Genomic DNA, 10,426 nt, shown 5'->3' on the forward strand with positions numbered 1-10,426 from the left:
GTTTCACCATGTTGACCAGGATGGTCTCGATCTCTTGACCTCGTGATCCACCCGCCTCGGCCTCCCAAAGTGCTGGGATTACAGGCTTGAGCCACCGCGCCCGGCCATGCTAGTGATTTTTATACGTTGATTTTATATCCTGAAACTTTACTGCAGTTGTTTATTTGTTAAAGGAGCTTTTGAGCTGAAACTATGGCGTTTTTCAGGGTATAGAATCATGTTTGTCTGCAAACAGGATAGTTTGATTTCCTCTCTTCCTATTTGGTTGCCTTTTCTTTCTTTCTCTTGCTTGATTACTCTGGCTACGACTTCCAGTACTGTGTTGAATAGGAGTTGTGAGAGAGGGCATTCTTGTCTTGTGCTGATTTTTAAGGAGATTGCTTTCAGCTTTTGCCCATTCATATACTGTTGGCTGTGGGTTTGTCATAGATGGCTCTCATTATTTTGAGGTATGTTCCTTCAATACCTAGTATATCAGGAGTTTTTGATATGAAGGGGTGTTGAATTTTATTGAAAGATATTTCTGTATCTATTGAGATAATCGTGGTTTTTGTCTATCATTTTATGTGATTAATCACATTTATTGACTTGTGTATGTTGAACCAACCTTGTATCCCAGGATGAAACCTACTTGGTTGTGGTGGATTAACTTTTTGATGTGCTACTGGATTCAGTTTGCAAGTATTTTGTTGAAGATTTTTGCATCAGTGTTCATCAAGGATATTGGACTTCAGTTTTCTTTTTTATGTTGCGTCTCTGACAGGTTTTGGTGTCAGGATGATGCTGGCTTCATAGAATGAGTTGAGGAGGAGTCCCTCCTTCTTAATTTTTTGGAATGGTTTCTATAGAAATAGCACCAGATCTTCTTTGTACATCTGGTAGAATTTGGCTGTGAATCCATCAGGTCCTGGGCTTTTTTTGGTTGGTAGGCTGCTTATTACTGATTCAGTTTTAGAGCTTGTTATTGGTCTGTTCAGGAAATCAATTTCTTCCTTGTTCAGTCTTGGGAGGGTGTATGTGTCCAACAATTTATCTATTGCTTCTACATTTTCTGGTTTGTGTGTGTGGAGGTATTCATAGTAGTTTCTGATGGTTATTTTTTATTTTTTTGTGGTCAGTGGTAACAGTTTTATCATCATTTCTAATTGTTTTACTTGGATCTTCTCTCTTTTCTTCCTTATTAGTCTAGCTAGTGGCCTATCTTATTTATTTCAAAAAACCAATTCCTGGATTTGTTGATCTTTTGAATGGTTTTTCATGTCTCAGTCTCCTTCAGTTTAGCTCTAATTCTGGTTATTTCTTGTCTTATGCTAGCTTTGGGGTTGATTTGTTCTTGCTTCTCGAATTCTATCAGTTGTGATGTTAAGTTGTTAATTTAAGATCTTCCTAATTTTCCGATGTGGGCATTTAGTGCTATGAATCTCCCTCTTAATATTGCCTTAGCTGTGTCCCAGAGATTCTAGTATGTTTTGGCTTTGTTTTCATTAGTTTCAAAGAACTTCTTGATTTCTGCCTTGATTTCATTATTTACCCAAAAGTCATTAAAAAGCATGTTGTTTAATTTCCATGTAATTGCATGGTTTTGAGTGATTTTCTTAGTCTTAACATCTGTTTTTATTGTGCTCTGGTACAAGAGAGCGTTTGGTATGATTTCCATTCTTTTGCATTTGCTGAGGATTGTTTTATGTCCGATTATGTGGTCAGTTTTAGAGCATGTGCCACGTAATGATGAGAATGTATACTCTGTTTTTTTCAGTGGAGAGTTCTGTAGAGGTCTATCAGATCCATTTGGTCCAGTGTTGAGTTCAGGGTCTGAATATCTTTGTTAATTTTCTGCCTCAGTGATCTGTCTAACACTCTTAGTAGGACTCCCTTTAATATTTCTGATAGGGCAGGCTTTCTAGCATTTCTTTACTTTGTATTTATCTGGGAATCTCTTAAATTCTTCTTCAGTTTTTAAAAATAAGTTTGCTGGATACAAAATCTTTGGTTGGTGATTTTTTTTTCCCCAAGGTTGACTTTGAATATGTCATCCCTCTGCCTTCTTGCCTACATGGTTTCTGATGAGAAATCCACTGTTAATCTTGTTGAGGAGCACTTGCACATGTTAAAATTACATTTTTCTTACTGCTTTCAAGAGTCTCTGTCTTTCTGTAGTTTGATCATAATGTATCTAAGTGTGGATCTCTGAGTTTTTCCTGCTTGGAGTTTATTGAGCTCTTGAATATGTGATGTTTTTCATCAAATTTTGGAAGTTTTGGCCATTGTTTCTTGATATATACTTCCTGTCTGTCTCTTGCTCTCTCTCTTCTCCTTCTGCGATTTCCGTTATGTATATGATGATATGCTTATGGAATAACACAGGTCTCTCAAGCTATATTTATTTACCTTCATTCTTTTTCTTTTCTTTTCTTCAGACTGGATAATCTCATTTGTCCCATATTCAAGTTTGCTGATTCTTTTCTGCTGCCTGCTCAAATCTGCTGTTAAACCCTTAGGTAGGAGGATTGGGATGCTCAGATCTTATACATTTAAAAGAAGTGTTTATCTTCAGGCCTGGCCATTAGCTGGCTCCTGGAAAGTAGCCTTTGAGCCCTTGGAATATTCTTCCTGATGTTAAGTGTCTGTATGCCTAAAGCCCTGAACCATACTGTATTTATGGTATTTATGGTAAACTCCTGTTTTTGTATGACTAAGCCCTCGTGCTATACTGTACCAGTTTGACTGGATAAGTTTATCCTAAAAAAGTGATTTGTGATGAATGCCTGATTTTTCTCTGTGGAAGACTGGAGTCTGAGTATCTGAGGTCATTCATATGGGCACTGCATGCCTACGTGATTGACAAACCCAATGAAAACTCTGATACCAAAGCTTAGGTGAACTTCCCTAGCAACGTTTCACATGTGTGGTCATACATTCCCGCTAGAACAATTAAAGACATACCTATGTGACTCCACTGGGAAGGGATACTTGGAAGTTTGAACTTGATTTCTCTCAGATTTAATCCATGTAAGTTCTCCCTCTGTCAATTATGATATATCCTTCTGCCATAATAAACTGTAACCATGAATATGGCAGTTTCTGAGTTCTGTGAGTCTTTCTAGTGAATCATTGAACCTGAGTATAGTATTGGATATCCCCAATATAATAGTGAAGTTTTCATTTCAGTTCTTTTCTTGTTTATTTCAGAATTTCTATTTGTTTCTTACAATTTGTATCTCTGTATTGATATTCTCTGTTTGGTGAGATATTAGTCTCATATTTACATTTAGTTATTTAGACGTGGTTTCCTTTAGTTCTCTAGATAAAATAACTGATTTAAAGTACTTGCCTAGTAGGTCCAACTTCTATGTTTCCTGGGCAGTTTCTACTCATTGCTTTATTTCCTAGGTATGGACTATGGTTTCTTGATTCTTTACACATTTATATGAGGTTTTGTGTGTTTGTGAAAACTGGATTTTTTAAATAATATGGCGACCCTGGACATCAGATTATCCTCCCAACTTCTGCTCCCCAATGACTTCTGTGAACTAATCCTATAAAGCCCATATTCTTTGTCATGTGTGGCTACTAAAGTTTCTGATTAGTTATCTTAGTAGTCAACTAATAAACAGATATGTTCTTACATACATTTGCCAAAAATTTCTATGTAAATGTTGGGGAATGCTTTAACATTGAGACAGGCAGTTGATAGCTCTGTGTTAGCATTCACTACCTGATCTCACAGAGACTCAAGGTTATCCCAAGATGAGAATATAGGGCTCTTCTTCTTAGGTCTTTCCTGAGCATTCACACAGCCCTACACATTCATGTGTAGATTCCAAAAAGATGTTGAAACTTTTCAAAGCCCCTATGGAAATCTTATTCGCTAAGCTTTTCCTTATAAGCCCTTTGGTTAATCAATTCTTTGTCCCAGCTGTTATCCACAATTTTAGGCAGCTGGAAAATTTATAAATTGCCTGTGTTTTCAAAAATACCCCAGGGAAAATGTTTTTATGCTGGAAGAGCTCTGAGTCAGGTCAAATAAAGACAGATTTGCAAGTGGGTCATCAAGGGAACTACCAGACAGGTAAAACAGCAGTTTTAGAAAAACAGATGTTTTTTTTCTACTTTAAATGGTTTATTTTCAGTGTTCTTAGAATTAAATCCAAACTCCACAATCAAAGTCTATGAGACTAATAGGACTCTGTTTATATCCCCAGAATCATCTTTAAGCCCACTTCCCTCTCATTCAATATGTTTCAACAACACAGAGATCCTTTATGTTCTCGAGAGTCAAGTGTTACCCAACCTAACCACCTGCGTACATAGAGAATTGATTTCTGACCATTCTGTTGGTCCTCTACTTTTTTTTTGTTGGCCTTATTTTGACCCCAAATTCAAGTATATTGGATAAGAGCCCCCCACTCATTTGCCATTCTTAGTAAAATTAAATTATATCTCACAGGTCCTAGTGAGTCAGAGGTCTAAACCCTGACCAGAGAAATGCAGTGTTCTGATTAGCCAGACCTGAGATCTTGTGCAAGGTGTGGAGTCACCTTCGGTGGAAGTACGTGGCTGGAAAGTAGAGCAGCAATGGTTGTGTAAAGTTGCTAGAAGAAGGGTAAGTTGATACTGGGCAGAAACTACAACTGCCTGTTTTCATGATGTTGCCTTTGGGTCTGTGCCCATGCTGTTTCCTCTGACCAGAATGCTAAGCATGAGTGGCACATAATTAGTCTTCAAATCTTGTCTTCAGATATTTTCTCTTTAGATAGACCTCTATTCTGATCATTTAATCCAAGTAGCTTCCTTTCCTCATTCTCTATCACAATACTTTCTTTTTTAACTTTCATAACTTTTAGATTAGATGTTAGGTTTATTCTGCCAACAAATATTTATTTAGCACTAACTAGTACCAGACAGTGTACTAGACTTTGTTCATTATCTTCCATAATACACTATGTTTTATTCACCAGTGCATAGTTCAATGCCTAGAACATAAAAGGTCCTAGGTAAATATTCACTCAATGAATGAATGAAATGGTCCTGATACTCAATCCAATAAGATATTTTGAAATGTTTAAAAAAAAATAAAAGGAAAGGGGTATGTTACTTTACTAGGCCAGTTTATCTCCATATTTCTTTATTGTCTTAACACTTAATTTGCTTTAGGTACATGCATGGACTCCCAAATTAAGGTAATAAGAAGAATCTTTATCACATAAAAATTAAACATAATATGAAAACTACATGATAAACTACCTAAAATGAACTGCATCCTACTAATTAAATGCCAAGTGAGATGATCTGATCACATAAATCCTTGAAGCAATGAACAACCTTTAAAAATGTAAGATTTATTAAGAAAGTAATAAAATTTGTACAAAAATAAGTAGCATTACATTTTAATTTTGTAAAATGTCAAGAAAATACCATCTCAGACTTTCTCTGATCATTAGATTCTGGCAAATATTCAACTTCATGTACCTTATCCTTTTTGCTAGCTATTGGAGGAATAATTGCAACACACTTTAGCTGCTGTATGAATGTTCAGGTGACAAAATGAGTACCAGTTTTCTCATCAGATCCTGTGGTTTCAATGAATACCCATATCCAGATGACTCACCAATCATATCACCAGTCCAAATCTCTACGCTTGAGTTTCAACTGCCTACTTCTTTTGGTTTTCTCAGAGGTACCTTAAGTTCACTTTGCATAAAACTAGCTCATATCATTTTCCTCAATCCTGATTCTCATCCACTATTGTCTGTCACAATGGATATTGCCACCGTTTGACCAAGAAAAACCCACACATCAGAACTGGCTCCTCTCTGTTCCTCAACACCCTTTCCAAAGTATCAATGTTCTAACAACTGCTGCCTTTTTTACCTCCTAAATAGCTCTTGAATCTCCCACCACTATCCTAGTCAAAGCTACCATATCCCCAAGATTTCCCCAGATATCTATTATATCTATAATAGATTTCTGACTGGTATAACCACACCCACTCTTTCCAACTGCCCTATCTGCTCTCTATATTATTGTTGGATTATTTGTATATATAAAAAGGTTAAATATGACCACATCACATTTTTCATTCTTAGAACCCTTCAGAGTTTTTCTCCTTTAAGTTCATGCATGGTTTTGGCCTATCTACCTCTTAGATCTCGCCTACCCCTATACTTCACCATCTCTTGCCTAGTCTCCGTACTGTGGCTACATTGGACTTTGATGGAAATCTAGACTCACTAGGATCTCTTCTTCCAAAGGGCTTAGATAATGCTCTTCTATCTGCCTCAAATATTTTTTATTATTCCTCATCATCTTAGCATTTTTTGGCATTTCCTTAAATTTTTATTAAAGATTTTCAAATTACTCAAGTAAGATATAAATACATTCTTCCTTACAAAAATAACAAAAATTATAACATTGCAGATAAAGTCAGGGTATAGTTTATAACTTTCCTAATCTTAGTGCCATCACAAGTTGTTAGATTTTTTTTTTCCTAAAATCACCTTTGTTCCAACAGATGGCCTAAGAACTCTTGAGTCACTTCTCTTGTCACCTAAGGCTGCTCATCTTAGGCTGCAAAGCTGCCAATTATTTCAGAATGCACATAGAGTTTACTCCTGCCCTACCCTTTTGCTCATACGTGGAATACTTCTTCCCAAACCAGCCTGAAGCATATCATTCTCTTAGTTTCTTTTCAAGTAAAACTCAATCTATATTTTCTGTTGCAGTTTGAACAGGGAGCAGTCAGCCAAGGTGTTGCAAAGAATCACTGACTGCATCACTTCAAGCACCCTCTTCAGGGAACCCTTATTCCTTCAATTAACTATAGTGCATGGGTTGGCTTTTGATTTACAGATTCGGGAGTCTGATTTTGCCAGAATCCCATAAAGAGAGCTACCATTTAGGGATAGACTCACATTAGACACACAGACTCATAAGGCCAATTTTTAAATTTACGGTGAAAAATATCAGTCTCCTAGTGCCATGAACAGTGCTGTGTTTCCTCAAGAGATAAATATGAGAATCCAAACTAAAATTAGAAATTGCTTGGTTCATATGAAATCAAACTTAAAAGCTCTTAGAACATAGTATCAAGTCTCTTCCCAGAAAGTGGTACCAACTTAAAATCTCACTGACTATGTATCAATGCCCATTTTAATACACTGTCCAACACTGTCAGACAGGCAAACATCCATTCTCATTGTTTCAGTTGACATCAAAGGCATTTTTTTGTCCTTTTATTTCCAACTTTTAAGTTCAGGGGTACATGTGTAGGATGTGTAGGTTTGTTACATAGGTAAATGTGTGCCATATGGTGTGCTGCACAAATCATCCCATCACCCAGGTATTAAGCCCAGTACCCACTAGATATTCTTCCTGTTTCTCTCCCTCTTCCCAGCTCCTGCCCTCCAGCAGGTCCCAGTGTGTGTTGTTACTCCTGATGTGTCCATGTGTTCTCATTATTTAGCTCTCACTTATAAATGAGAACATGTGGAATTTTGTTTTCTGTTCCTGTGTTAGTTTGCTAAGGATAATGGCCTCAAGCTCCATTCATATCCCTGCAAAGGGCATGATCTCATTCCTTTTTACAGCTGCATAGCATTCCATGGTGTATATGTACCACATTTTCTTTATGCAGTCTATCATTGATGGGCATTTAGGTTGATTCCATATCTCTGCTATTGTGAATAGTGCTGTAGTGAACATACATGTGCAGTATCTTTATAATAGAATAATTTATACTCCTTTGCATATGTACCAGCAATGGGATTGCTGGGTTGGATGGTATTTCTGTCTCTAGGTCTTTGAGAAACCACCACAATGTCTTCCACAATGATTGAACTAATTTACACTCCCACCAACAGTGTAAAAGCATTCCTATTTCTCCGCAACCTTGCCATCAACTGTTATTTTCTAACTTTTTAATAATAGCTATTCTGACTGGTGTGAGATGGTATCTCATTGTGGTTTTGATTTGCATTTCTCTAATGATCAGTGATGTTGATGTTGAGGTTTTGTTTTTTTTTTTTTTTTTTTTTTTTTTTTTTTTGAGTCTCACTCTGTCGCCCAGGCTAGAGTACAGTGGCATGATCTCAGCTCACTGCAACTTACAGCTCCTGGGTTTAAACGATTCTCCTACTTCAGCCTCCTGGGTAACTTGGATTATAGGTGCCTGCCACATCGCCTGGCTAATTTTTGTATTTTGAGTAGAGACGGGGTTGTCCAGGCTGGTCTTGAACTCCTGACCTAAAGTGATCTGCCTGTTTTGGCTTCCCAAAATGTTGGGATTACAGGCGTGAGCCACTGTGCCTGGCCAGCTTTTTTTTTTGTGTTTGTTAACCACATGTATGTCTTCTTTTGAGAATTATCTATTCATGTCTTTTGCCCAGTTTTTAATTTTTTTTTTCCTAGTAAATTTAAGTTTCTTATAGATGCTGGATATTAAACCTTTGTCAGATGGATAGATTGCAAAAACTGTCTCATATTCTGTAGGTTGTTTGTTTATTCAGTTGATAGTTTCATCTTAACATTTACTGCTCATTCTTTTGGTATCAACCAAACTTTAGGGAAGCTTCTCTGACCTTGCTGACTAGGTCAAGTCCTGCTGTGATAAACTTTTATAGCATCACTTTCCATCATAGCATTTATCACTATTACAGGTTGGCATTTATTTGTATAACTACTTGATTAATATGTCTTTTCCACTAGAATGTAAACTCTTTGAGAACAAGCCTATGTCTAATTTGGCTCACCATTGCATCCTTAGAACACTATCTGACTTACAGTAATGTATTAGGCATTCAGTAACTAAGCAGATGGTAGAGGTGTTTAATAGGAAATTCTGAAATGCAAATTTTTGAAGCTGCCCTATTTTAGGATGGTTTGCTTAAAGGCTTTTATTCATCCTTAATTGGTATGGTCAAGACATGAGAAGTAATAGCTCAGGTCTTGGACCATTGATCCCAAGGGTCACTCACCTCACCTATTTGCTATGTCTGTTCTTGGAGGCACTGACCTTGATGTTATTTTCTATTTAATTTTCTCTTCTAAGTATTCTCTTAGCCTCAAATTTAGCCTTAACAGCTTTACTAAGTGCTCTTTTCTATCATCAGTGTAGACTTTACAGATGTGAATTTTTAATGCATGTTTTGACCTAAATAACTGGTTAGGAGCTTTCAATTTCATTACTGCCATTGGCACTTCTAAAGATCAACAATCCCTTGTTGCTCACCGCCCAGTACCATTACTGATCTAGCCTCCAAGTAAAGACTGAAGGCGGATAGAAATAAACACACGTTTGGTAGGAGACGGCCTTACTAAAGTCAATGTTTAAAAGAATCATGGTCCCTTAAGTCAATTCGAAAGAACCAGATTGTAGATATGGACCCTGTGGAATGATGGGAAATCTTGCAACCTCAGGTACACCCCATGTGGTAATTGAACCTAGACCTTCCTCAAAGAGAGGTTGTCATGTATATGGGTAACTATAGCTTGGAGGGTGGAAAAGGCGCAGACTTTTAGGGGATTTGGAATCTAAATCTTAAGCTTACTTGAATTCCTGGAAATGTGGAGAACCATTATAGTCAGTATTTTAGGGCAAGGGATTATGCTGGCTAACTGAAAAAGGTGTTTTAAATTTACTACCAGGACCCAAAACTCAACAGCCAGCCATTTGCCCACTATGAGAGTGTATAGTTGGGATAGAAATCCTCAACGTATGCCACAATCCTCACTTTGTAAAACAAAAACAAAAACAGAAAAACCCTTAAGTCCTCAAGGACTATTAGCGTAGCATCAACGACGGGGAAATTATTTGGACTCTTTTCCCCATCGAAATATTAAGTCAGAAGGAAGATTGCTTTCTCAGGGGGAACTGCAGAGATTAAAGCTATTATTAAAGATTTGTAAGATGGGGGCCAATGATTTCTCTCCCCATTCAATACGTCAGTATGGTCAATGCAAAAACCAATGCTAACTCCAACTGTACTTTCCCATCTCCAAATGGCTTCTTTACTAAATAGATTAATAAAATTCCTGATTTCTGATCTGTAGTCCACGATATGTTGATCGTGTGTTACCTTGTTGCTGCTCACTTGGACTATCAGGAGCAGTTTGGTTTCACCTGACAGGAGCAACAGTTTACTCTGTCTGTGCCAAAATCCGGTCCTCTGGAGCCTTGACATTGCATTCCTCCTAGGCCATGACTCTGATGCAATACATTTACAATCTCAAGCTGATACTCCTGGAGAACAGTAAGTGGCAATGCCCTAGATACCTTAGGAAGAAATAAGAGTAAGAGAGATATCTTTAAGAAATAAGAGGGCCGGGCGCGGTGGCTCAAGCCTGTAATCCCAGCACTTTGGGAGGCCGAGGCGGGTGGATCACGAGGTCAAGAGATCGAGACCATCCTGGTCAACATGGTGAAACCCCG

This window comes from Cebus imitator, unplaced genomic scaffold, assembly GCF_001604975.1.
Source record: "Cebus imitator isolate Cc_AM_T3 unplaced genomic scaffold, Cebus_imitator-1.0 Scaffold37, whole genome shotgun sequence".
Taxonomy (NCBI): domain Eukaryota; kingdom Metazoa; phylum Chordata; class Mammalia; order Primates; family Cebidae; genus Cebus; species Cebus imitator.